Genomic DNA, 24,899 nt, shown 5'->3' with positions numbered 1-24,899 from the left:
GGGAACCTGAATGGCTCAGTGAGTTAAAGCCTCTGCCTTCAGCTCAGGTCATGATCCCAGGATCCTGAGATCGAGCCCCGCATCGGGCTCTCTGCTCAGCAGGGAGCCTGCTTCCACCTTTCTTTCTGACTGCCTCTCTGGCTACTTGTGATCTCTGTCTGTCAAATAAATAAAAAATAAAATCTTTAAAAAAAAGTCAGAACATTAAAAAAAAATAAAGAATGCCTAAGCTCTACTGTCATAGCAAATTTCAATTTTATGATACAATAATATTAAGTATAGTCACCATGTTATACACTGGATCCTCAGACCTTATTCATCTTATAGCTGAAAGTTTTTACCTTTAAGGCAAGTGATTATCTGGCCTCAAGGAATTTCTCTGTCTTCTCTTTATGATCTGAATCACACTATAAAGAATTTGTCTGCATTTTCTGGGCTCTTTACAAAGTGTGAAACAAAGAGTTGAAGACAATCCAGAATTATTTTTTTTGTTAGTTTTGGGGTCACAGGTCAAGAGCTAGTTTTCTTCTTGAATTAGGTTATCAAATAATCTCTGTGTCCCCTCCCTTTTCTTTTGATGGGAGAAATCAGAATGCAGAATGGACCCTGGGTCCATTTGGATATAAGACTATCAGGAAAACAGGCTGCAGTCCACCAAGATAAGCCCTTGCCTAGTTTGCCTCCAGAAAAATAGGCTTTGATGCTATATATCAAAGATCAGCTGTTGAGGGCTTCCTAACTCTGGGTTTTAGCAAAAATAACATTATAAGTAGCTGATTAGTATTGTACATTTTCAATGTCATTCAACAAAGCAGTCAGGTACCAGACAGTAAGAGATCATCTGTTAAAGATCTGAGTCAGAAAACTTACCTAAAGAGTGAACCTTCTGGGGCGCCTGGGTGGCTCAGTGGGTTAAGCCTCTGCCTTCTACTCTGCTCGGGTCATGATCTAAGGGTCCTGGGATCGAGTCCCGCATCAAGGTCTCTGCTCAGCAGTGAGCCTGCTTCACCCTTTCTCTCTGCCTGCCTCTCTACCTATTTGTGATCTCTGTCAAATAAATAACTAAAATCCTTAAAAAAAAAAAAAAAAGAGTGAACCTACCTATTAAAGTCTATGAAAATAAGAGAGTATCAGTCCTGTTAGTGTCTTCCCAAGCTCTACACTTAAAAAAGTTTGGTTACAAAAATGAGCTCCTACAAAAGTTCCTGTGTGTGATGTTAGAGAATTTTATGTGTTTAGCTGTTGTGATGTTTGCTTCTAAAATTGTGTATTGAATTTGAAGTTATTTATTTCATTATAATGGAGCTGGATGGCACCCAGAGGAATTAATATTTATTTATTTATTTATTTATTTATTTACATGTATAATGGTATGGAATATTACATATTCCATATATACAGAACAAAACTTTGCTTGGGTTTTGGATTTTGGCCAAATCATGGGCAAACTCTAGCTAGACACTGGACTTACACTAGGGAGTAACTAGGGATGACAAACAATATTAAGGAAAAGGGCATCATGGGCATCAAAGTTAAGAGCTAGTAAGTTTCCATTGAAACCAAAATCTTAAGCCAGGAAAAAGAAAATAAAATAGTTATAAAAATAAGGAATATTCACATTTGTTTAAGCATGATACTCTGCTGTATCAGTCATCAGGATCTTTTTCTTTGGGTCTTCGACAAAAATTTCAGTTTTACACAGTGACTTATATGAGCCTGAAGGTGTCAGTTTCTTGAAGATTTCCAAGAATTTACAGTTTAAAGTTTCCAGCCAGAACATCCTTTTACTGGTATGAGGATGGGCTTGTGTCCCTTAAATAAACAGTTGTGAATCTGAAGACCAGCCTGTTTTGAGTTTTGCTCAGATACTGGCAGTGTTCTTTCCTTAGGAGTTTACAGGCTCTTTCTCTAATTTCTCTTCCATGGTATCAAGTCATTAGTGCTAATTAAGTTTCAGAATTACATTTCTTCTTTCTAACTTTTCGGAAGACTGAGTATAATTTGAACAGTAAGATTTCTAAGTAGCAAGGCTTTGTTATTCTCTATATCATTAGTCAATCTAAATTGGTGTTCTTTTTACTGGAGAGATATACTGAAAACCTCCAGATTGGGAATGAAACAATATTTTTGCCAAAATTAAATCAGTGACCTTATATAAAGTAAAATTATGAAAGTAATCAAACAGTGAAGAAGACATATTTAAAATTCTTTGCAGGTATTACTTTATGAAACTCTTTTGAATGTGTTCAACTTCTTGTCCATACCCCATTTTATAGGTATACCAGTATAATGGTGATGACAGATGAGACACAAAGTAGATATTCGTCAACAATTTTAGTAAAGCCCCTACTCCAAAAGTAGTTTATTATAATATCCCAATTGTCCTGCTGATAGAAAGTTCAGTGTAAAATTATTGCAAGTTTTTTGGGGACAGCAAGGGGTTATCGACAGATTTTTTTTTTTTTTCATTTTGGTCAAGAGATAATTAGAAGATCCCTTGGTCTCATTCACCAGTGCAAGCCATAGATTATTTTCATGTAATATAATGGCAGATTTCTCCCAGTGTATCTTTTTTGTTGTTGTTGTTTAATTGTGGTACCTGTCACTGGTATTCCACAATAATTTCTTTAAACTTCTTTAAAGAATTGACTTTTTGTAGTATTAAAGGGACCAAGATCTTAATTAAAGCTTCTCTCTTTCATAATGATTACCTAAAAAATTCCCCTTCCCTTCAAGTTATCCTTTTGTGTGCAGACTTCTAACTTATAATGACTATAAACTTCAAAAGTATCAGGGCAGAAAGTATTCTTTAATCTATTAGCTATTCTGAATTGGAATTCCCGGTGATTTTAAGAACACTTGCTGTGTCCGAAGCATAACAAAAATCACATACTATATGTAAAACATGTCTGCTTCTACAATAAATGTTAGCTCTCTTATCTCTACCCATTTGCCAAGATCTAGGGTATGCAATGTGTTCTGCCATCTGGGTGGATTTGGTCTCTAGTAAAAAGGGTCATATACTATAGATAAGTTGGATACTGAAATCCTGAAAATTTCCTGTCTGATCCTAAGATAATATTTATAAAACAATTTTATATCTAAGTTTTCTTTAGGAATTTTAAAAATAAATATTTTTGGAGCATGGATAATAATTCTCGGCATAGTCCAGCATTTGTTCGTTTTTCCTTATTCTGATTATGAAAATAAGGATACATGACGTTAAGAGTCACATAAATGGTTGGAAATGTGTGAAGAAGTAACAATTTTATTTTAAAGATTTTATTTATTTGTCAGATAGAGAGAGAGGGGGAGAGAGAGCGAGCACAGGCAGAGGCGGAGGAAGAAGCAGGCTCCCTGCCAAGCAAGGAGCCCGATGTGGGACTCGATCCCAGGACGCTGGGATCACAACCTGAGCTGAAGGCAGCTGCTTAACCAACTGAGCCAAACAGGCGTCCCAAGAAGTAACAATTTGATAGGAGGTACACCTACTTGTTTAAAAATATTGATTTTTAAAATATTCAGTTTTTAAATGAACAACAAAGATTGCTCTGCATGAGGAACCATCAAGTTTAAAGGCAAATCTAAGTACAAATTTATAGAAGTTTCCATTATTTGAACTGAAGATGTTACTGATGTGAAACAGAGTGGAGAGTTTTTTGCCACAGAATAAAAAGAAATGTTATCATCAGCTGTTGGTGTGTGATGATTCTCATGAAGTTGAGTCAGAATACCACTGACTTCTTTGGATCTTATTCACGAATAGATGGGAAATTACATTATCCAAGACCTCATTTTAAATCATAAAATGTTGCTTCTGCATAGGGATTCAATCACTGAAAACCTGTTTAAATTATACATATACATAGTGATTTGAGAAAAGGAATGAACGCTTTGCTTGCACTGGTGAGTGAGACCAAGGGATCTTCTAATTATCTCTTGACCAGAATGAAAAAAAAAGAAAAATTAACAGTGTGAAGTCTGTCATAATTGAAAGATTTGCATTCTTGAAATATGCCCTGAGATAAGTCATGTCCTTTGTTTTGATAAAGTGCAGCTTTTCTTTAAAAACATTATGTTCTTTTTTTTTTTGCTTTTTAAATTTTTTAATTTTTTTTTATAAACATATAATATATTTTTATCCCCAGGGGTACAGGTCTGTGAATCACCAGGTTTACACACTTCACAGCACTCACCATAGCACATACCCTCCCCAATGTCCATAACCCCACCCCCCTTCTCCCAACCCCCCTCCCCGCAGCAACCCTCAGTTTGTTTTGTGAGATTAAGAGTCACTTATGGTTTGTCTCCCTCCCAATCCCATCTTGTTTCATTGAGTCTTCTTCTACCCCCTTAACCCCCCATGTTGTATCTCCACTTCCTCATATCAGGGAGATCATATGACAGTTGTCTTTCTCTGCTTGACTTATTTCGCTAAGCGTGATACCCTCTAGTTCCATCCACGTCATCACAAATGGCAATATTTCATTTCTTTTGATGGCTGCATAGTAATCCATTGTGTATATATACCACATCTTCTTGATCCATTCATCTGTTGATGGACATCTAGGTTCTTTCCATAGTTTGGCTCTTGTAGACATTGCTGCTATAAACATTCGGGTGCATGTGCCCCTTTAGATCACTACGTTTGTATCTTTAGGGTAAATACCCAGTAGTGCAATTGCTGGGTCATGGGGTAGTTCTATTTTCAACATTTTGAGGAACCTCCAAGCTGTTTTCCAGAGTGGTTGCACCAGCTTGCATTCCCACCAACAGTGTAGGAGGGTTCCTCTTTCTCCGCATCCTCGCCAGCATCTGTCATTTCCTGACTTGTTAATTTTAGCCATTCTGACTGGTAGAGGTGATATCGCATTGTGGTTTTGATTTGTATTTCCCTGATGTCGAGTGATATGGAGCACTTTTTCATGTGTCTGTTGGCCATCTGGATGTCTTCTTTGCAGAAATGTCTGTTCATATCTTCTGCCCATTTCTTGATTGCATTATTTGTTCTTTGGGTGTTGAGTTTGCTAAGTTCTTTATAGATTTTAGACACTAGCCCTTTATCTGATATGTCGTTTGCAAATATCTTCTCCCATTCTGTCAGTTGTCTTTTGGTTTTGTTAACTGTTTCCTTTGCTGTGCAAAAGCTTTTGATCTTGATGAAATCCCAATAGTTCATTTTTGCCCTTGCTTCCCTTGCCTTTGGTGACGTTCCTAGGAAGATGTTGCTGCGGCCGAGGTCAAAGAGGTTGCTGCCTGTGTTCTCCTCAAGGATTTTGATGGATTCCTTTCTCACATTGAGGTCCTTCATCCATTTTGAGTCTATTTTCATGTGTGGTGTAAGGAAATAGTCCAATTTCATTTTTCTGCATGGGGATATTTAAGATGGTTAAGGTTTTGGTTAGAGACTTGTGAAAAATGGTGAGTGCCTTAGTAAACCTCTAAGGCATAACACTGCAGGTATATTTTAGACCTTCCCAGGAAAAGCCCTGCTAGTACTTAACTTAATGAGGAGGGCACTAAAAAAGTAAAAGTAAAGTGCAGATATATAGTTGTAAAATGTGTAGGCTTATGTGGCACTGAAGATAAAATATTACTTGGGTTCAATATAATGGAAAATAAGAGATTACTGTTTTCCTTTTATGGCCCTGGAGTACTAAACAAATCAATATCTTTTTCTGTGTGTTTTGTGACTTAGAGAATAAAAGTATTATAATGACTGGTACAAGTATGATTTTTTTTTTTTTTAACATGGCTTTCTCTCAGTGATTGGTTGGGTCCTTCTTTGCCTTCTCATTTTAGGGGAAAAATGTGTGAATTGGATAGAATTATTTATGAGGCAATCTATATTCAATATATTCAGCACCAATAAGTCTGTTAATATCAGCAGAATATTTGCACCCTATAGAGCCCATGAATTCCTGAAGATTTTCAGTTGGAGCTTCATTCAGGACAAGCAAACTAGTAGGCCAATATTTGAATTACCTATGACTTATTATGAATTACAGAATCTTTGGTTTGTCTCAAGAAAGAGGTTTCCATATAAACAGATAATTTCATTTACAAAATAAAGTCATGTCTATTAAGTTATCAGGTGTGATTTCACAGGAGAAAAAAAATAGTATTCTTTGGTTAGAAACAACTGGTAAGATTTATTGGCTAATGAATGGGAAATATCTGAAGTTTGTTTTAAAAATTTCTATTTTCTGAGTAGTTATTCTTTCCTCAGGTGATATTGTGTGATAGTGGCAGAATTTAAGGTAAATATATTATAGCACATGATATCAATAAAAACTTTGCTATGATTCTACTTTAATATTTAGAGAAAGTTGTTCTGAGGAATGCAGCTTCCTGACAGTGCATGGGAGAAGAATGAGGCACAAACAAGTCAGCTGCAAGAGAAAGGGAACAGGGGACAACAGTAGAAAAGACTGTTGCCCTGAACAACTCCTCAGTCCCGTATTTATTAGATAAGGACAGTAATCAACAAAGGAGCCAAAGAAGGCTAAACATTAATCATATGCCTTGTAGATAAACAAGAAGGAAGGCAAAATATATCTGGTCAAGCAGTATAAAGTTTATAGTTGAGCAAGCACATTCAAAGGGCTCATCCAGTTAGCCACAGGTGCTCTCAGGGGGAAGGGGAAATTATAGAAAAATGAAGCAGGGGGCATTCCGCCCTGAGTGGCCCGGGTGTTCCCAGCTACTCTGCTTCAAGGATGTATATTGTCCTCTCCCCCAGAGGCCTGTTGCCAGTATATGTTTTTCTTAAGGCTATATCTAAATGTGCTTGGTAACTAGTATATTTTCTCATGGGTTTTATTTTAAGCAATACATTGTTCTGAGGGACAGTTACAGAAGAATTCAAGAGAAAACTAGATTAAGTGCTTGGTTCTCTTTTGGAATACCTGCATAATTTACCCACGTTATTTTTTTGTCTTTCAACTTCCTAGCCAGCATAGAACAACTGGAGATTATGGGGCTCTGCATCCGACAAAGTTCTCCAGAGAACCAGCACCAAAAGTGTGTGTGTATGTGTGTGTGTATAGAGGGAGAGAAAGAAGGATTTTTTAAGTGAGTTAGTTCATGTGATTATGGAGGCTGACAAGTCCAAAATCTGCAGTGGCTAGCAGGCTGGAAGCCCAGGGAAGAGCCACTGTCACAGTTCTGTACAAACATGTCTGTTGAAGAATTTATTCTTGCTCACAGGAAATCAATCTTTTGGTTTTGTTCAGACCTTCAACTGATAGAAGGAAGCCCATTCATACTATGCAAAACTATCTATTTTGCTTTAAATCCATCAATTTAAAATGTTTTTCTCATCCGAATACACCTTAGCAGAAACATCCAGAACAATGTTTGACCACATACCTGGGTACCATGGCCCAGCCAAGTTGACACATAAAATTAACCATCACAGGATCTAAAAGAATAAGAATATTAAATTTCATACTTTAAAAAAAAAAACCCTTGTCAAAAATACCCTTTAAAAAGTATATTTGTAAAATAATTTTAACTTTTTTTTTTAAGATTTATTTATTTATTTGAGAGAGAGAGAGAGAAAGCGCACGAGTGGGGTCAGGAGCAGAGATAGAAGCAGGGAGTCCGATGCAGTGTTTGATACATGGATTCCAGGATCATGATGTGAGCCAAAACCAGACACTTAACCAACTAAGCCACCTAGTGCCTCATGTAATTTCAATTTCTTTTGGAAGTTTCCTTAAAAAATTTTTAGAAGACAAGCATTTTGATATTTTAAATTTTGTCCATTTTTTTGGGTTGTTGTTCTGAGACACTTCTCAAATGAATAATTGTGCTGACATCAAAAATTTTCCCAACTGGCCACTGTAATTTTAAAATTTGAAATTTAGAAAGATAGCTGACCAAAGGCAAAGCTTGTCCTATAAAGATGCCAGTCTGACAAGACTTTTGGGACTTGTTGGCCCTTGGTACTGAGTCAAGAGACAGATTTATTGTGTCTATTTTTATCTTCTTGTCTATGAACTTTCTCTTATAAACTCACAACAGAAAATGAAAAGGACAGTCCAAGAGATAAATGATGATGCTGTGGTAAAAGGACAGATTTTAACTGACCTAAGTCTAAGGAAAAGATTTTGAAAACTGATGAGATATAAGAGGAAGATTACTTTAAAAATGTTTCTTTTATTTCTAGGAGAGAAAGTTACCTCAGAATTTGGGAACTTGAGGAAAGAAATAGGGGCTCAGACTCACAAAGTGGGACCCTACTTCTCCCTCCTGGTCAGAAAAACACTTCAAGCAGGTGACTCATGAGGCCTTAAGTGCAGTTTTCTGTAAGAGTGTTGTCTTTTTTTTTTTTTTTTTTTTGACAGAGAGACAGACAGTGAGAGAGGGAACACAAGCAGGGGGAGTGGGAGAGGGAGAAGCAGGCCTCCCAAGGAACTGACCTGAACTGAAGGCAGATGCTTAATGACTGAGCCACCCAGATGCCCCTAGTGCTAAACATTAATAGTCATTTTAGCAAGACCTCCAGGTTGTCTACTGTTGAGTGCTCCATAGTAGCTAAATTAGGAAAACAACATCAACAAAAACCCTACAATCAAAAGGTGCTGGAAATATTAATTTGTGGTAGGAGAACTACACTTTGGCAGGGTCTTAATGATTCAAAATAGGGAAGTTAGGAGAAAATATTAATGGGGTTTTGGGGTATGAGTTAAATGGATTTAACATAAGTCATCGAAGGCAGGGGACTGGCTGGTGAAGTTTGTAACAGTAAGTTAATAATGGTTGACAAGGAAAGATGCAGGTATTAAGCCAAAGTTTGATAAAACAAACAAAAATAAAAATAAAAACAAAGCTGTGTCAGGGCATCTGGGTGGCTCAGTAGATTAAATGTCTGCCTTCGGCTCACATCATGATCCCAGGGTCCTGGAATCAAGTCTCACATCAGGCTCCCTGCTCAGTGGGAAGTCTGCTTCTGCTTCTGCCTCCCCCAGCTTGTGCTTGTGCTCTCTCTTTCTCTCTTTCTTAAATCAATAAAATATTTTAAAACAATAACAAACAAACAAAAAAAGCTGTGTTCTGATAATTGAGCTTTTCATACAGGTGAAAAAGCTTATTTTGATAAGACAGCTTGCCCTAATGAGCAAATTTTTTGCCAAGATAAAGTGTTTGTAAGCATTTCCCAAAGCAAAAAATGAAAATAGTGACAAATTTGGCAGCCTGTTGTCCTGTGCAAGAATTTCCTGGAGCAGTTATTATGACAATATTGATCCCAGTTCTCAGTCAAAACAGTTATTATATTATTATATCACTATAAGTGGTCTCAGTTATTGCTATTTATTTGTGCTACATTACAAACTTATAATGCACTTTAGCCTGTCAATGATATATTATTGCATTTAATAGATATTTTGTCTTATATGCCTTTGTATCCTGTGGGAACCTAGAATAATTTTGTTTTTAAATAAATATTTGATAAGTCTAATCTTATTTTTGGTTCAAATTGACCAATTACTAAAATAGGTTAGTTCAGTTACATTTCATATTTTAAAAATATTTTCATGAACAATTATTGCAATAAGTTGGTAACTTTATTTATTAAAATCATACAACTCATTCATTAGGACATTGACATTTTCTTCGGTCAAGATCTAGTAAAATAATTAAAGTAAGAATATAATAAAAGGATAGGTTTGACATTGTTTATAGAAACTGAAGAGTAAAGTTATCCTACCTCAAAGCACTTTATGGCTTATTATTTCATACAAAAAAATACTTGGGAAAGAGGCAACCCACAAGTAATATCTAAGCTGGACTGAGACTGTGAATCATGTTACCTATTACCTCAGTAGTGAAATAATGTGGATTTGAGGTAAATACTTTTTGTTATCTTTTATATCAAAATTATTCTCACAATTAAATTTCTTTCTGGAGTTTAATTGAGGGTAACAGGACAAATAAACTTGAATTTAGTACTAAGACTAAAACAATGAGACTAAAAATGGTACAGTAAGATACTGAGGTTTGAAAGTAATCATAGGATATTTGAGTCATGATGAGATTAATTATATCTCAAGACAGATGTGAGGAGAATGAAACATCTTGGAGTTTTTGAGAAAGAATTTAAATAAAATATTTAATAGTCTGTTTGTTTATATTTTTGTTAGTCTTAAAAAATCTTAAAAAATGAAAAGGACTCTACTGAGTTTTTTTCAAAAGATTTTATTTATTTATTTGATAGAGAGAGATCACAAGTAAACAGAGAGCAGGGGGGGAAGCGGGCTCCCTGCTGAGCAGAGAGCTAGATGGGGGGCTCAATCCCAGGAACCTGAGATCATGACCTGAGCCAAAGGCAGAGGCTTAACCCACTGAGCCACCCAGGCACCCAGGTTTCTACTGAATTTTAAAAGTTAGCTTTCCCAGTGAGCAATAAAAAATGTGTAGTTCTCCAGGATTCATAAAGAGATTCTTTTCATATTTACTGATTTATTAATGGAAACTTATTATCTGAGTTCTATTTCACTCATTTGGAGAATATTAAAATAATTTAAAAGTTATTTTATTGTCTTGATTTGAGTTTTCCTGTTTTTTTATGAATAGTCATTGAAGTGAAAATGTTTTCTTAATCTAATTTTTTTTTAAGATTTTATTTATTTATTTGACAGAAAGGGAGAGATCCCAAGTAGGCAGAGAGGGAGGCAGAGAGAGAGAGAGAGAGAAAGAGGAGGAAGCAGGCTCCCCACCAAGCAGAGAGCCCGATGGGGGAATCGATCCCAGGACACTGAGATCATGACCTGAGCTGAAGGCAGAGGCCTTAACACACTGAGCCATCCAGGCACCCCTCTTAATCTAATTTTTAAATAAAACATTAGATCTGTTTATCACATATTCTTTTTCTTCATAAGGTCCTTTTCTTTCCCATTCTCTTACAAAAATAATGATGTTCATTTCTCAGCTAGAAAGTGTGAAAGCTACTTATCTGTAGAGAACAATAATAAAACTGCTTAGCAAAATGTGATAAAATTTAATTAAAGATTTTTAAAAATTCCATAGTGGATAAAGAAATACAGCATTATTTCTAATATACAGTTATTAAATGATGTATTAATGCTACATTTTATTTTACTTTAGTTCAACCATTCAACTTCATGATTCTCTGAAACTTTGCAAAAACAAAATATGATAAAATCCATTCATGCAATTTAACTCTAGTATATATCTTTCATAATAAGAAAACATCTGTTATGCAATCCAAAAATTTACTCTTATCAGCTTGATAATCATAATGAATTTCTACTGAAATTCTCTATTTCAATATCAGCCAACAAGACTTAATTTTTGTATTCTTTTTTTATGACATTTTCAGTGGAACAGAATAGCTGTCGCTTCTTAATAAGCTCTGACATTCTCCATCTTTCTTCTAATTTATTTTAAAGGACACCTAAATATAGTTCTCTATTTCTTGTATTCAAAATGGAAATGCACTATAATACACATGCTAACTTTTAGGTTTTATATTATCAAAAATACATCTGACTTCTTGTCTGATTTAATAATTCTTGGTTAGTCAATATCTGTGAAAGGACCCAAATAATATTTGAATAAATTACACTGTGTCCTGTCCTTGTGACCCACATCTCTGTAATGATTCAAATATTGATATGATTCTTTTGACTGTCATACTGTTGACATTTCAGATTTCCATAAGACCAATATGTCAAAAGATATTTAGGGTGAATGAAAAGTTGAATATCCACAGCAAATATCTAGAATAATTTATCCATATTACAATGTCACATTATTGCATTTCTGAAGGCATCAAACTCTCTAGTATTTTTTATAGTAAGTTTAATTATTTTCAACTGTTTATTTTCTTTGAAACATAATTAACATATTTTTAATTCCTTAGAACATAAAAGTTTGCATTTTTTTTTAATATTTAAGGGGCCTTCTATTTTTTATCTCAATGATAAAAATGGATAAGGAAGGTGAGATTTAAGTTTTGTTTGCTGTCTGGTTTATAATGGTTTTAAAGATATGTGATAACATTATTCAGCTGCTATATTTATTATGAACAATGGTTACAAGTGACATAATTTTCATATTTTAGGTGTTAATAACTGAATATTTAATTTTTTAAAGATTTTATTTATTTATTTGATGCAGAGAGAGACAGCAATAGAGGGAACAGAAGCAGGGAGAGTGGGAGAGGGAGAAGCAGGCTTCCCCCTGAGCAGGGACCACAATTCAGGGCCTGATCCCAGGACTCTGGGATCATGACCTGAGCCAAAGGCAGACTCTTAAAGACTGAGCCCCCCAAATACCACAATAATTGAATATTAAAAGAAAATTTCAATGCATGCATCAAGGCAAATATAATTTTATTTGTTTTATAAGATTATTCTTCCAATAAAATAGAACCTTCCAGCTGAGGCAAAAGGAAAAAAAAAATCTTTCCAGAAATACTTCTTTTTGCTGTTTATTTGGTTCATGCTTGTAATCCCATAGCTTCTTAAAAGTGAAAGTGATAAATTACTATCAGTCTATGACAGCTTTTTGATGTGTCCCTTTGTACATGAGAAACTAAGTTGAGACCACCTGAACTCATTTCTCCTGGGATTTTGAACAACTATAAAAAATGGTTTTGTTTTGGACTTGGTAGGGCTCAGAAATGAAAATGCCATTATGTCGAGGACAGCACATCAATCTAATTTGCTACCTGGATCCCCAATCTCATCCTTTCCCAGTTAAGACTATTTACAATATGCAAGATAATATGTCTTACTTCACACTTTAGTAATATTTTCTCAATGACTTTTATATTAACAAGTTTGGAACATTAAGAGAGATTTAGTAATTCAAAGTGCTGTTAATGAATTTATCTAAAGTTGTAGAAATAGGAGGATGGTAGTATGTGGTTGTTTTGGGTTTTTTGTGAGTACAGTTGATATACTAGCCAAGATTACACCAAGGACATCCCCCCCCCAAAGCAAAGAATAGATGGGAACTGAAAGGTACTATTATGTTTTATTTAAAAACATAAAAGAAAGGGGCGCCTGGGTAGCTTAATTGGATAAGCAGCCAACTCTAATTTCGGCTCAGATCATGATCTCAGCATGATGAGATCAACCCCTAAGTCAAAAGGCTCTGTGCTCAGTAGGGATTGTGCTAGATATTCTCTCCCTGTTGCTCCCTCTGCCCTTCACCCCCTGTTCTCCCACTCTTTCTCTCTCAAATAAATAAATCTATAAGAGAAATATTCTTTTGGTTTCTGCTATATTATTATGATAAAATATAGATTTGGTAGTTTGGATGAAAGAGGAACCATCTATACAGTGTACTCTTGCATTGAGAAAAACAAACCCTCATGCAATGTTGGTAGGAATACAAACTGGTGCAACCACTGTGGAAGACAATATGGAGGTTCCTCAAAAAATTAAATGTAACTATGATCTGGTAATCACACTACTGGTATTTACCCAAAGAAGACAAAACCAGTAATTCACAGGGATACATACACCCCTTATGGAAGAAACCTCAGTGTCCATTGATAGAACAACGGATAAAGAAGAGGTGGTATACACACACACACACACACACACACACACACAGAAATATTACTCAGCCATAAAAAAGAATGAAATCTTTGGCATTTGCAACAGCATAGTTGCATTTAGAGAGTACCATATGATTTCACTCATGTGGAATTTAAGAGATAAAACAAACAAAAGGGAAAAAAGAGAGACAAACCAGAAAATAGACTCTTAACTATAGAGAACAAATAGTTAACAAAGGGGAGGTGAGTGGGGGATGGGTTAAATAAGTGAAGGGGATTAAGAGTACATTTATCTTGATGAACACTGAGTAATATATTACTACAGGGAAAAGTAAAATACTCCCCTCATATGCATCTTAACTTTATCTGTTTTAAATTTTTTGAATATTGATGACATTGGCAGTACAGTGGCCAAACGCTTTTGGCTTCCAGACTTCTCTCCCCTGCCTTATGCCAGATGGAGAGACCCCCTGACGGGCACTTGGAAGGGTCCTGATCCTGTCCTCTGTTTTTGCTCAAGCTTTTACGAAACCCATTTCCCAAGCACTGGTAGCAGATCTTCTGATGCTAGTAACTTTTGTCTATTTAGCTAATCTTTAATTAGCAATTCACGAGCTTACAATGGTGCAATTTATAATCCCTGCAAGTAGAGGGTAATCTTGTAACAGTTAAATGCGCAACCCAGTTTTGCCTCTAATACATGCAGGCAGTCACGTCAGTGAGTCTTAGGGTCCATAGCTCAGGCTCTTTATCAAGCGCAACTCAACTGATATTCAGGAGGCACGAGTCAGGGCCTGGTTTGATCCCTCGCCTCTAGCTGGGTCCGTGGATGCCTACAATATATGGAATTGTTAAATCACTATATTGTATACCTGAAACGAATATAACACTGTATGGTAACTGTACTGGAATTAAAATTTAGAAAAATAAAAAATAAAAATAAATAAACTCCTGTATCTTTATTACCTTGAAATAGGAACTTGAGAAATATAATCATATTAATGTAATTAGAATTGTAACTATGAGGAATTGACACATAAAATTTTTTTTTTCTTTTTTAAGATTTTATTTATTTATTTATTTATTTGTCAGAGAGAGAGAGAGAGCACGTGAGCACGCACAAGCAGGCAGAGTGGCAGGCAGAGGCAGAGAGAGAAGCAGGCTCCCTGTCAAGTAAGGAGCCCAGTGCAGGACTCAATTCCAGGACCCTGGGATCATGACCTAAGCCGAAAGCAGTGGCTTAACTGACTGAGCCATCCAGGCATCGCCACATAAAATTCTTACTAGAAAAGGAATCTCAGATTTGATAAGAAGTGTACCATGATCTCTTTTTCAATTTACCTAGACATTTCTTAGGTGCTCATTATGCATGGATATAAACATTTGTTTAATATATTTATATAAATGTATTTAATGAATCTGATATTATTAAAGTTTACACACATACAAATGACTCTAAAGTTGTATTACTCTGACAAATTTTTTTTTTTTTCCTGCTGGGCTGAATTCTTATATTCTAAGCAAGAGTTCTGTTTAATCTGAGATACCTAGTCTTCAGACAGTCACACAAAATTCTGTGTGTGTGTGTGTGTGTGTGTAGTGTAAAATATATATGATTAGCATCTTATAAAAGATAATAAACCAAAAATAGTTTTAGAACCAGTAATCTCTAAAGCAATTTCATTATTCTAAAGCTGCCACTATTAAGTTTACCTGGCTATCCAGTCTAGCATACTGATAGGAGAAGGAAGAACTCTTTAAATTGGCTGAATTATACAGAGGTATCTTAGTGCATTGTTCCTAGGAGATGCAAGGGTCAGCTGAATCTCAATTCTTTGTATCAGTCATGGTTCGCTCAAAAGGTGACACACTCAATCTTTATTTTAAAGGCCTTAATTGAAATAACTATTTATAATGTTGTAGATGGAATTAAGTGGTTCCATAAGAAGTTTCCAGCCACTCAAGGACTAGTAACAGCCAGAAACCATTTCCAACACTAAATCCCAGTGTGAATTTGGTCACCTGTCAGAAGTTATAGTTGTAGAGTGATAGGGATATTTTTATAACCACATGCTAAATAAATATATATACTTAACATATTTCAGCAACATGAATGAATCTAGAAGACATACTAGGTGGAAAAAGTCAGACATAGAAAGACAAATACTATATGATTTTACTTACATATGGAATCTTAAAAACTAAATAAATAACAACAAAAACAGTAACAGCAAAACAAACTGGTGGATACCAGAGGAGAAGGGTGTATCAGGATGAGTGAAATAGGTGAAGGGGATAAAAAGGTACCAATTTCCACTTATAAAAAGTCACCAAGATGGGGGTGCCTGGGTGGCTCAGTGGGTTAAAGCCTCTGCCTTCAGCTCAGGTCATGATCTCAGCATCCTGGGATCGAGCCCCCATTGGGCTCTCTGCTCAGTAGGGAGCCTGCTTCTTCCTCTGTCTCTGCCTGCTTCTCTGCCTGCTTGTGATCTCTGTCAAATAAATAAATAAAATCTTAAAAAAAAAGTCACCAAGATGAAAAGTACAGTATGGGAAAGATAATCAATAATACTGTAATAATGCTTTATGATAACAAGTGGTGACTACACTTAACATGGTGAACATTGAGTAATGCAGAGAGTTATCAAATTACTATGCTATATACCTGAAACTAATATAATTTTGTATGGCAACTATACTTAAAAAAAAGAAAGGAAATATATGACCATATGGTTACGGCCTGAAAAAAGTGACCATGCCTACATGAGGAAACAACCATAAAATTCTAACAGTTTGGGGTTCAAAGAGCTTTCAGGTATATGAACACATCTGTGCACTGGGAGAGAGAGGCACCTAAAATGCTATGCAGACAGAAGCTCCTGGGCTTTCAAGACCTCACCCCTTTTATCTTTTCATGTGACTGTTCATTAGCCCTTAATAAACTGGTAAATGTAAGCAAGTGTTTTCCTCAGTTCGGTGAGCCATTCTAACAAGTAATCAAATCCAAAGGGGGGAGGTCTTGGGAACCTTCAATTTGTAGCAAAGTTAGAAGTTGTGAGTAACCTCAAGACCTACTACTTATGATTGGTGTCTTGAAGTAGGGAGCAGTTTTGTGAGACTGAGCCCTTGTCTCCAGGTGGATAGTGTTAGAATTGGGTTAGGCACCCTGGTAAGATTGCAGGGAATTGACTGTTGAGGAAGAAAACAAACAAACAAACAAACAACAACAACAACAAAAAAACCCAGAAGTGACTGAAGTGAAATATTTTATGTGAAAACAGAGGAAATATATGGGAAGAGAGCTGTAGGTTTTTCCAATACATAACCCAAGAATTTGCATTTTACAAAAAATACCAAGCTGAATATTTTCACTAAAAGTTTGAAGGAACACCTTGGCTCAATCAGTTAAGTGTCTGACTCTTGATTTGTGCTGAAGTCATGATCTCGGGATCATGAACTCGAGCCCTAGGTCAGACTCCATGCTCAGCATGGAGTTGGCTTGAGATTCTCTCTCTTCCTCTGCCTCTGCCCTCCCCCCAGCTCATGTTCTCTCTCTCAAAATAAATAAAGAAAATCTCCTAAAAATTAAAAAAAAAAAAATAAAAGCTTGAAAAACTTAAAAGAAGCCCCTGAAACACTTCCAGTAAAAGAACTATACCTTGTCTATCCTTGTTTAATCAAAAGATTTTAACAAAGCTTTCCCAACAATGAGCTCTTTACTCCCTAAGATGAATTGCACAATTTTCTTAGGGACCTGTCTCATACTGCTGGAAATTTTTATATAGCAGGATTTTCTTTCTCTTATTCTTACAACTTGCATGAGGAAAGTATCTTTAATACGATTGTTAAATTAGGTTACTGCTCAGTCTGTATATTATCTTGCTTATAAAATAATTGTAAACTTTGATAAAACACTAGTATCCATTAAAACTGTCCTAATTTCATCCCATAATTTTCAAAAAGTTAATATTGTGACTTTCATTCAAGTGTATAAAATAAAGATATATCAGTATTTTATTTAACTCATTAATTAACAAAGGAACCAATAAGATGTGAAAACTAGTCCAAAGAACATTTAAAAGCTTAGTCAATTTAATAAAGAAATATTAGGAAAATGTTTTTTGACTATTTATAAAACTCATTAATATCCAATAGATCCTATAAATTATAATCTTTATTGTTATTGGTCCCAATGGATAAAAAAATACTTCCATCTCTGTTGGCCAACAATATGGAGTTAACTTTTTTCCCTATATAGTTGTGTAAGAGACAATTAATCCTTCAACCCCAACACTGCTGACAATACACCCAACATTCTCTTTTGTCTACTTAAGAACTTTGAATAATTTTTCTGACACTGATAACCACCCCTAGCATAAATGTCAAGTCAAGAGCACCTATAATAATATTTGGTAGCATAGGCACTTTATAATTATCTGGATATTGTAACTGAGTTAAAACTCTACTAGATGAAATTTATTTAGAGATATGTTTAATTAAAATACATATATTCAACTGTTCTTTTTTTTTAAAGATTTTATTTATTTATTTGACATAGAGAGACACAGTGAGAGAGGGAACACAAGCAGGGGGAGTGGGAGAGGAAGAAGCAGACTTCCTGCTGAGCAGGAAGCCCAACGCAGGGCTCGATCTCAGGACTCTGGGATCATGACCGGAGCTGAAGGCAGACGCTTAAGGACTGAGCCACCCAGGTGCCCCTCAACTGTGCTTATATGAGAAGTTGTAATGGAGAAAATCACAGGCTGGAAATGAAGATGAAATATCAGTAATTACATTTTAAAAAATAATATTTAGATTTCTGTGATTATAAAAGATCTTGAAAAACTGAGTGGAGACGGAAGCTGCATTGGCTATAAAGGTGAAGAAGTGTGAAAGACAACATTGATCTCAACAGTCTCCTAATACAGATAATAGTTTAAATAAATGCCATACACCCAAGCATAGTGACACAAAAAAGAAAAATTCATGTGGTAAATTAATGCCACAGGGTGTAGCAGAAGAATAAAGGAAATTCTGAATGTGGAAGCCAGAAAAACTTTCTAATCAAGTAGACTCTGAAACTTGTACAATAAAATTTGGGTTATAAGAGAAAACCAGGGAGGCAGTATAATGAAATAAACAAAAATAACATGCCTGCATTTATTCCCAAGTATTATTCTACTGTCAATACTATCCCAAGTAGGTTTATCTATCTATCTACCTATTATCAATCATCTATCCATCTGTCCATCTGTCTAGGAGGGGATGTTGTGTCATAGATATTAATGGTTTCTGTATGTGCATATATACACACTATATGAACACACACACACACATATACACTCTTGTGTATAATACACATCCAGTTGTCCAATATTCTGATTACATTCTACCATGTTTATTAAATAGCGTCTTAAAAACACTCCAGAAGAAGCCACAGTCTTTTCATTCAGCTATATTTATTTCTGATACACACAAGGTATTTATTTTATTGATGAATATAATCAATGTTAGAAATTAATTATTGTCAATAACTAAGCAGTGTTCAAAATAAGCCTTTAAGTTAAAAGTGTTTTATAGATATATCTATACTTACCCAAAAAGTAATATTGGGATTTGATGAGCCCAATTATTTATATTCTTTGAGATGATGTTTAGCACTTAAACCTGAAATGGTAATGCATTTGCCACTAAATCGAGGATTATTGATAATTACCTTTAATTGTATGGCTAATTGGCCATCACAAATAGTATATTTTTTAATTTGATTCTAGTGCACCTTATGTGCAATGAGCTGATAGAAGTACCTAATGCTAAATTATTTTGGAGTTTATTTGTTTGGGTTTTGCTAACTAATTATAGGTAAATGACAGAATTTGACTTGAGGTTTATTTTCATTGTACACAGGAAGTTGGAATAAAGATAGATAAAATATTTATATATGTACTTATATTATATATATATTTTTCCATGTGTATATATATCCTCCAGTGTATATATATCCTTCATTCCCTTTAATCGATAAAGGATACAGATATTTATAAAAAACAGTAATAAAAGTACCTCTTTATTTTATGGCAGTTTACAATAGAATAAAACAATAAATTAACAGTGTTATAACCCATTGAGCAGAGGAAGTTATTAGGGTGATGAGTGAAGTTCTTTCTAAGAGTTCATATATAAGTTGAAGAATGAGAAGGATAACTGTATCACTATCAATATATTGGGTAAAATTGGGAACTATATTCTGTATTTCAGAGACAGCATGAGAAAGAGAGAAAAATTATTTTAAATATCTAAAAGCAGGAGGAAAATATGACATGATCCAGAGAATGTCAAAGGGCTTTTAAGACAAGAAAAATCAAGAGAATGGAGAGACCTCTAAGAGGCACCAGGTGAGTTTGAGAGACTGGAATTGACAGGTCTTACAAGGCTTGATTAAAATAAGGCACAAAGTTAAATATTGCTTTAGGTAGTATAAAGAAGATCCCTGTAAAAATTTTGAGAGGCATTTATATGATCCAATTTGGGTATAAAGGGAATACTCAGGATGATCTGTGAAGAATAGATGAACTAAAAAAGGGAAAATAAGGCAGTAGAAAATCTAATTTAATGACTAATAGTAGTAGTCACTTAGGCATCATGGTTGAACAGGAAGATGGATGCAAATATGTTTTGAGGGGCTTATTAACCTAGATGTTGAATTCACCAAGAATGATGATAGAAGCTTATAGGGAGACTACAAACCAAAAATATTCCTAAGAAGGGTGGCAGCTCTCATGCCTCTTCTCCCAAAAGTATGGTGTCAGAGAAGTAAATGTCTCCTGATTTTGTGTCACTGAGGAAGAGACATCATCAAAGGGTAGGCACATCAGTTAAACAGAGGGTTTAACTGATCAGTTAAACAGAGGATAACTTGTAATTTTCTAACCAGTTAGGGAGAATTCAGAGGAATGAACTGGAAGTTTGTATAGAGCTAAATACTAACAAGTTGTTCTCAGGTTAATGCCAATACCGAGTCACATGTGGATAACAACTGATCGCCAAGGAGACTTATAATTTAAGTAATTATTAAAATAAACAGGAATACAAGACCTAATGGAATTGGTCTTGGTGGAGATGTAGAGCACAGGTTTCCTTCAAGATGCTCTGAGTAAACTGTTAAAACTTACATGGAAGGTTCACATAGGAATGATTTGGGAAAAGATAATGGAATACCTTAAATGCTGGGGTAAAATACTTGCTTTAATAAAAATATGTAGCTATTGTGAGAGGAAACTTTTTTTGCCTACCTAATTTTCAGGAATTGCTGGATGTAAAACAGACTAGTACTTTTTACAAATTTTAGAAACAATAGAAAAAATGATGGAGAGAGACAGAAAGAGGCAGGAGGTAGAGGAAAATCCAGTATTGTATTTATGACACTTGTGAGCTTCTGATGGCCATATTCCACAAGGAGAGAAAAAAAACAAATAACAAAATTAAAAACAAACAAACAAAAAACCTTCCAAAGAAAGAATGATGAAGCAGACACACTTGAAAGAAGCAAAATGGAAAGAGATGACATCATCTCTTTATAGCAGATCTCTAATCTCTGAGCCTATTCCAGAGACCCCGCCCCATTGGTAGCCTTGCATTTGTGAGATATCACAATATACTTTCATTAAATTTCCTGTTTTTTTTTTTCCCTCTAAAAGTTGTTTAAATTGTCCTTCTTTAACTTGGAATCAGAAGAGTCCTAATTCCAAAAGAATCACACTGCACTTAGAATGAAATACAAAGCCCTTTTCATGGTCTCTCAACACCATCTAATCCTGTCTTCCTTTCCCATCTCATCTCTTCCCACTCTCCTCCTCACTCTTTATGGCAGAACAGATCATCTTTGCTCTGCAGAGCCTCAAATTTTGTTTTTGCTCTGGAGTCTTTACACGGTTTTGTTTGTTTGTTTGTTTGCTTTTTTACACTTTGTCTAGAATATTCTGCTTGTAGTCCTCTTCCTAGCTGACTCTTTCAGATAAGTTGTCTAGAATGTTAGTAGCTTAAAAGACTTTCTCTTGACCACCTTTGTAGAATAGCCTTTTATTTACACTATCACTCTATATCACATTACTCTCTGCTTTTTAAAATTAAAATTTAAAGTTTATAATTTTATGTATTGTTCCCATGTGACTAAGAGAAGGAAATAGACCATAATAAGCATCAAGTTTTTATTGCATGAATAAATGATATAAACAGAAGATATTAATTTTTATAAATATTTTAGCAAGAAAATTACATAATCATAGTACAATAATCAATTATTGTACGAAGTTACAAAAGTTTTAGTGTCAAAAACACATTAGAAAATAGAGGAATTAAAGTCAGACTCATTAAAAATTGTTGTAGTAGTTGGAGCCTCAAGTGATGATGATCCTATATGGAGAAAATCAGTAAGGCAGAAAAGAAAATAAAGTGATACATTCCCAAGAAACAGATGACTAGCTATGAAAAAAAAAAACACTTTTTTTCCTCTCTGTAGTTTTTTAAAAATAATTTTTAACTTTTTATTAGTAGATAAGAATTTTTACTTTGAACAGATTCTTTATATACTCCTTTGAAACAAGAGCTCCTATGTTCTGGGTGCCGGATGGAGAGAAGATAAGGAAAGCATATTATGTGTGCGTTAATGATGTAAAACAAAGGCATGCTGTGTTGTTCTTATAGAAAACCTATAGAGTTACGACAAAATTTCAAGTCTGCATGCTTTTGCTTTGAACTCTGCAGACACCAGATGTGCACTACATTTTAGAACAGCCACATTTTTATTTAAGAGGTAAACGAGATATCCTTGTAAGTAAAGTGTGTAGGCATGTAAGTAAAATGTGAAGGATGTAAAATTTACTTAAGTTAAGGAGTTCAAGGAATTACAAAGCCATTTTGCGGTACAGAGAACAGTGAGAAAACTGAAGTCAATGAGGAAGGTCAAAAAGGGAAGCGTTAACAAAAAGTTTTCATGAAAGGTTTTGTAGTGTCCTGGTAGTTCGTAAAAGAGATCAATCGAGAGAGTAGCATAAACAAGCACTTTTGCAATTTTAAGAGTAGAAGTAACTGATGATGTTTATTAATATCCAGGAATTTGTAGCAGCCAACCACTCATTCTTTTTCATTAGGGAAATATTGTGTCTCTGAAGAGTGAATACGGAATCCTTGGAGAAATTTTGGCACCTGTTTAGTTACAGAAATGGATGGGGATGTCCATAGAACGTGGAGGACTGAGGAGAGTAAATACTTCACAGGTCCCAAAGAATGTGATATCGGGATGCTGGGGTACAACGTCTGCGGCATTTTTTGAATATGAGTTCAGATCAGGGCTGAGGTCCCTCTGACTCTTTGCCCTCTGTGTACTTGTTTGTAGTCCATCCCTGGACTCATTTTATTTCTCTTTTAGTAATGTTTGACATAGCATCTCATGCTCTTACGGTCTTTTTTTTTTTCCACTTCTGAAAAAGTGCATAGATAAATTTGCTTAAGTTTAGCTATTTCATGAGTTTTTAGTTCTTTTTATTTTTCTGTTTTTGAATATGTTGCTCACCAGTTTTTGTCATACTCTCATCATTCCCTGTTAATTCTCCCACAACATAGAGGCATACATGCAGATTTAAACCCTTCTGACACCGTCTTAACTAAGCTTGTGAAATTATTTTCTGCAGTAATTTGCCTTTTTGAAAACTGAGGGCATAGTGCAGACAGAATAGTATGAAACATCTAATCTCAGATGGTTATTTTCCATGTTTTAGGATATCTTAACTTTATGCAGCCTTTATAAGGTATAGGATTAATAGTAGCTAACAATAAAGTTTTTAGTAAATGTGACACATTATAAAACATTCATTACATATATTTTCATTACATATATTTTTTTAATTTTGATAGCATCCCTGTCCATAGGTTGCTTCTTGGTTTTGTTGTTTCTTTACTGTGTAGAAGTTTTTTTATCTTGATGAAGTCCGAATAGTACATTTTTGCTTTGTTTCTCTTGCATCTGGAGATGTGTCTAGTAAGAAGTTGATAAGGCTGAGTTCAAAGAGGTTGCTGTCTGCCTTCTTGTTTAGGATTTTGATGGCTTCCAGTCTCACAGTTAGGTCTTTCATCCATTTTAACTTATTTTTGTGTATGGTGTAAGAAAGTGGTCCAGTTTCATTCTCCTGCATGTTGCTGTCCAGTTTTCCCAACACCATTTTTTAAAAAGACTGTCTGTTTTCCATTGGATATTCTTCCCTGCTTTGTGGAAAGTTAGTTGACCATATAGTTGTGGGTCCATTTCTGGGCTTTCTATTCTGTTCCATTCATCTATGTGTCTGTTTTTGTGCCAGTACCATACTATCTTGATTACTACAGTTTTGTGATGTTGTTTGAATTCCAGAATTGTGATGCTTCCAGCTTTGCTTTTCTTTTTCAGTATTACTTTGGCTATTTGGAATCTTTTGTGGTTCCATACAAATTTTAGGATCATTTGTTCTAGCTCTAGTGAAAAAATGCTATTGGTATTTTGATAGAGATTGCACTAAATGTGTACATTGCTGTGGGTAATATAGACATTTTAACAATACTTATTCTTCCAGTCCTGAATATTTGTCTATTTCTTTGTGTCTTCTTCAATTTCTTTCATATATGTTCTATAGTTTTCAGAAGCCAGATCTTTTACATCTTTGGTTATGTTTATTTCTAGATATCTTATGATTTTGGTACAACTTTAAATGGGATCAATTCCTTGGTTTCTCTTTCTGTTGCTTCATTTTTTTTTTTCTCTATAGAAATGCAACAGATTTATGTGTGTTGACTTTTTGTCCTGTGACTTTGTTGAATTTATGTATCAGTCTGGCAATTTTTGGTGGAGTCCTTCAGATTTTCTACATAGAGTAAGTGTCATGTTGTCTGAGAATAGTGAAAGTTTGACTTCATCCTTGACAGTTTGGATGCCTTTTTAGCTTGTGTTGTCTGATTCCTGAGGCTAGAATTTCCTGTACTGTTAAACAACTATGGTGAGAGTGCATATTCCTATCTTGTTCCTGACTTTAGATGAAAAGCTCTTCAGTTTTTCCCCATTGAAAATGATATTAGCCATATGGTTTCTATGATGTTCCTTCTATCCCTACTTTGTTTAGGTTTTTTTAAATCAAGAATAGATGCTGTAATTTATCAAGAATAGATGCTTTTGATGCACTTATTAAAAGGATCACATGGTTCTCATACTTTCCTTTATTATTGCAGTGTATCATGATGATTTATTTGTGGATATTGAACCACGCTGAAGCCTAAGAATAAGTCTCACTTTGTTGTGGTGAATAATTCTTTTAACGTACTGTTGGATTCAGTTTGCTAA

Source organism: Mustela nivalis (genome assembly GCF_964662115.1).
Source record: "Mustela nivalis genome assembly, chromosome: 15".
NCBI classification, from domain to species: Eukaryota; Metazoa; Chordata; class Mammalia; order Carnivora; family Mustelidae; genus Mustela; species Mustela nivalis.
This window is presented reverse-complemented; position numbering follows the sequence as displayed.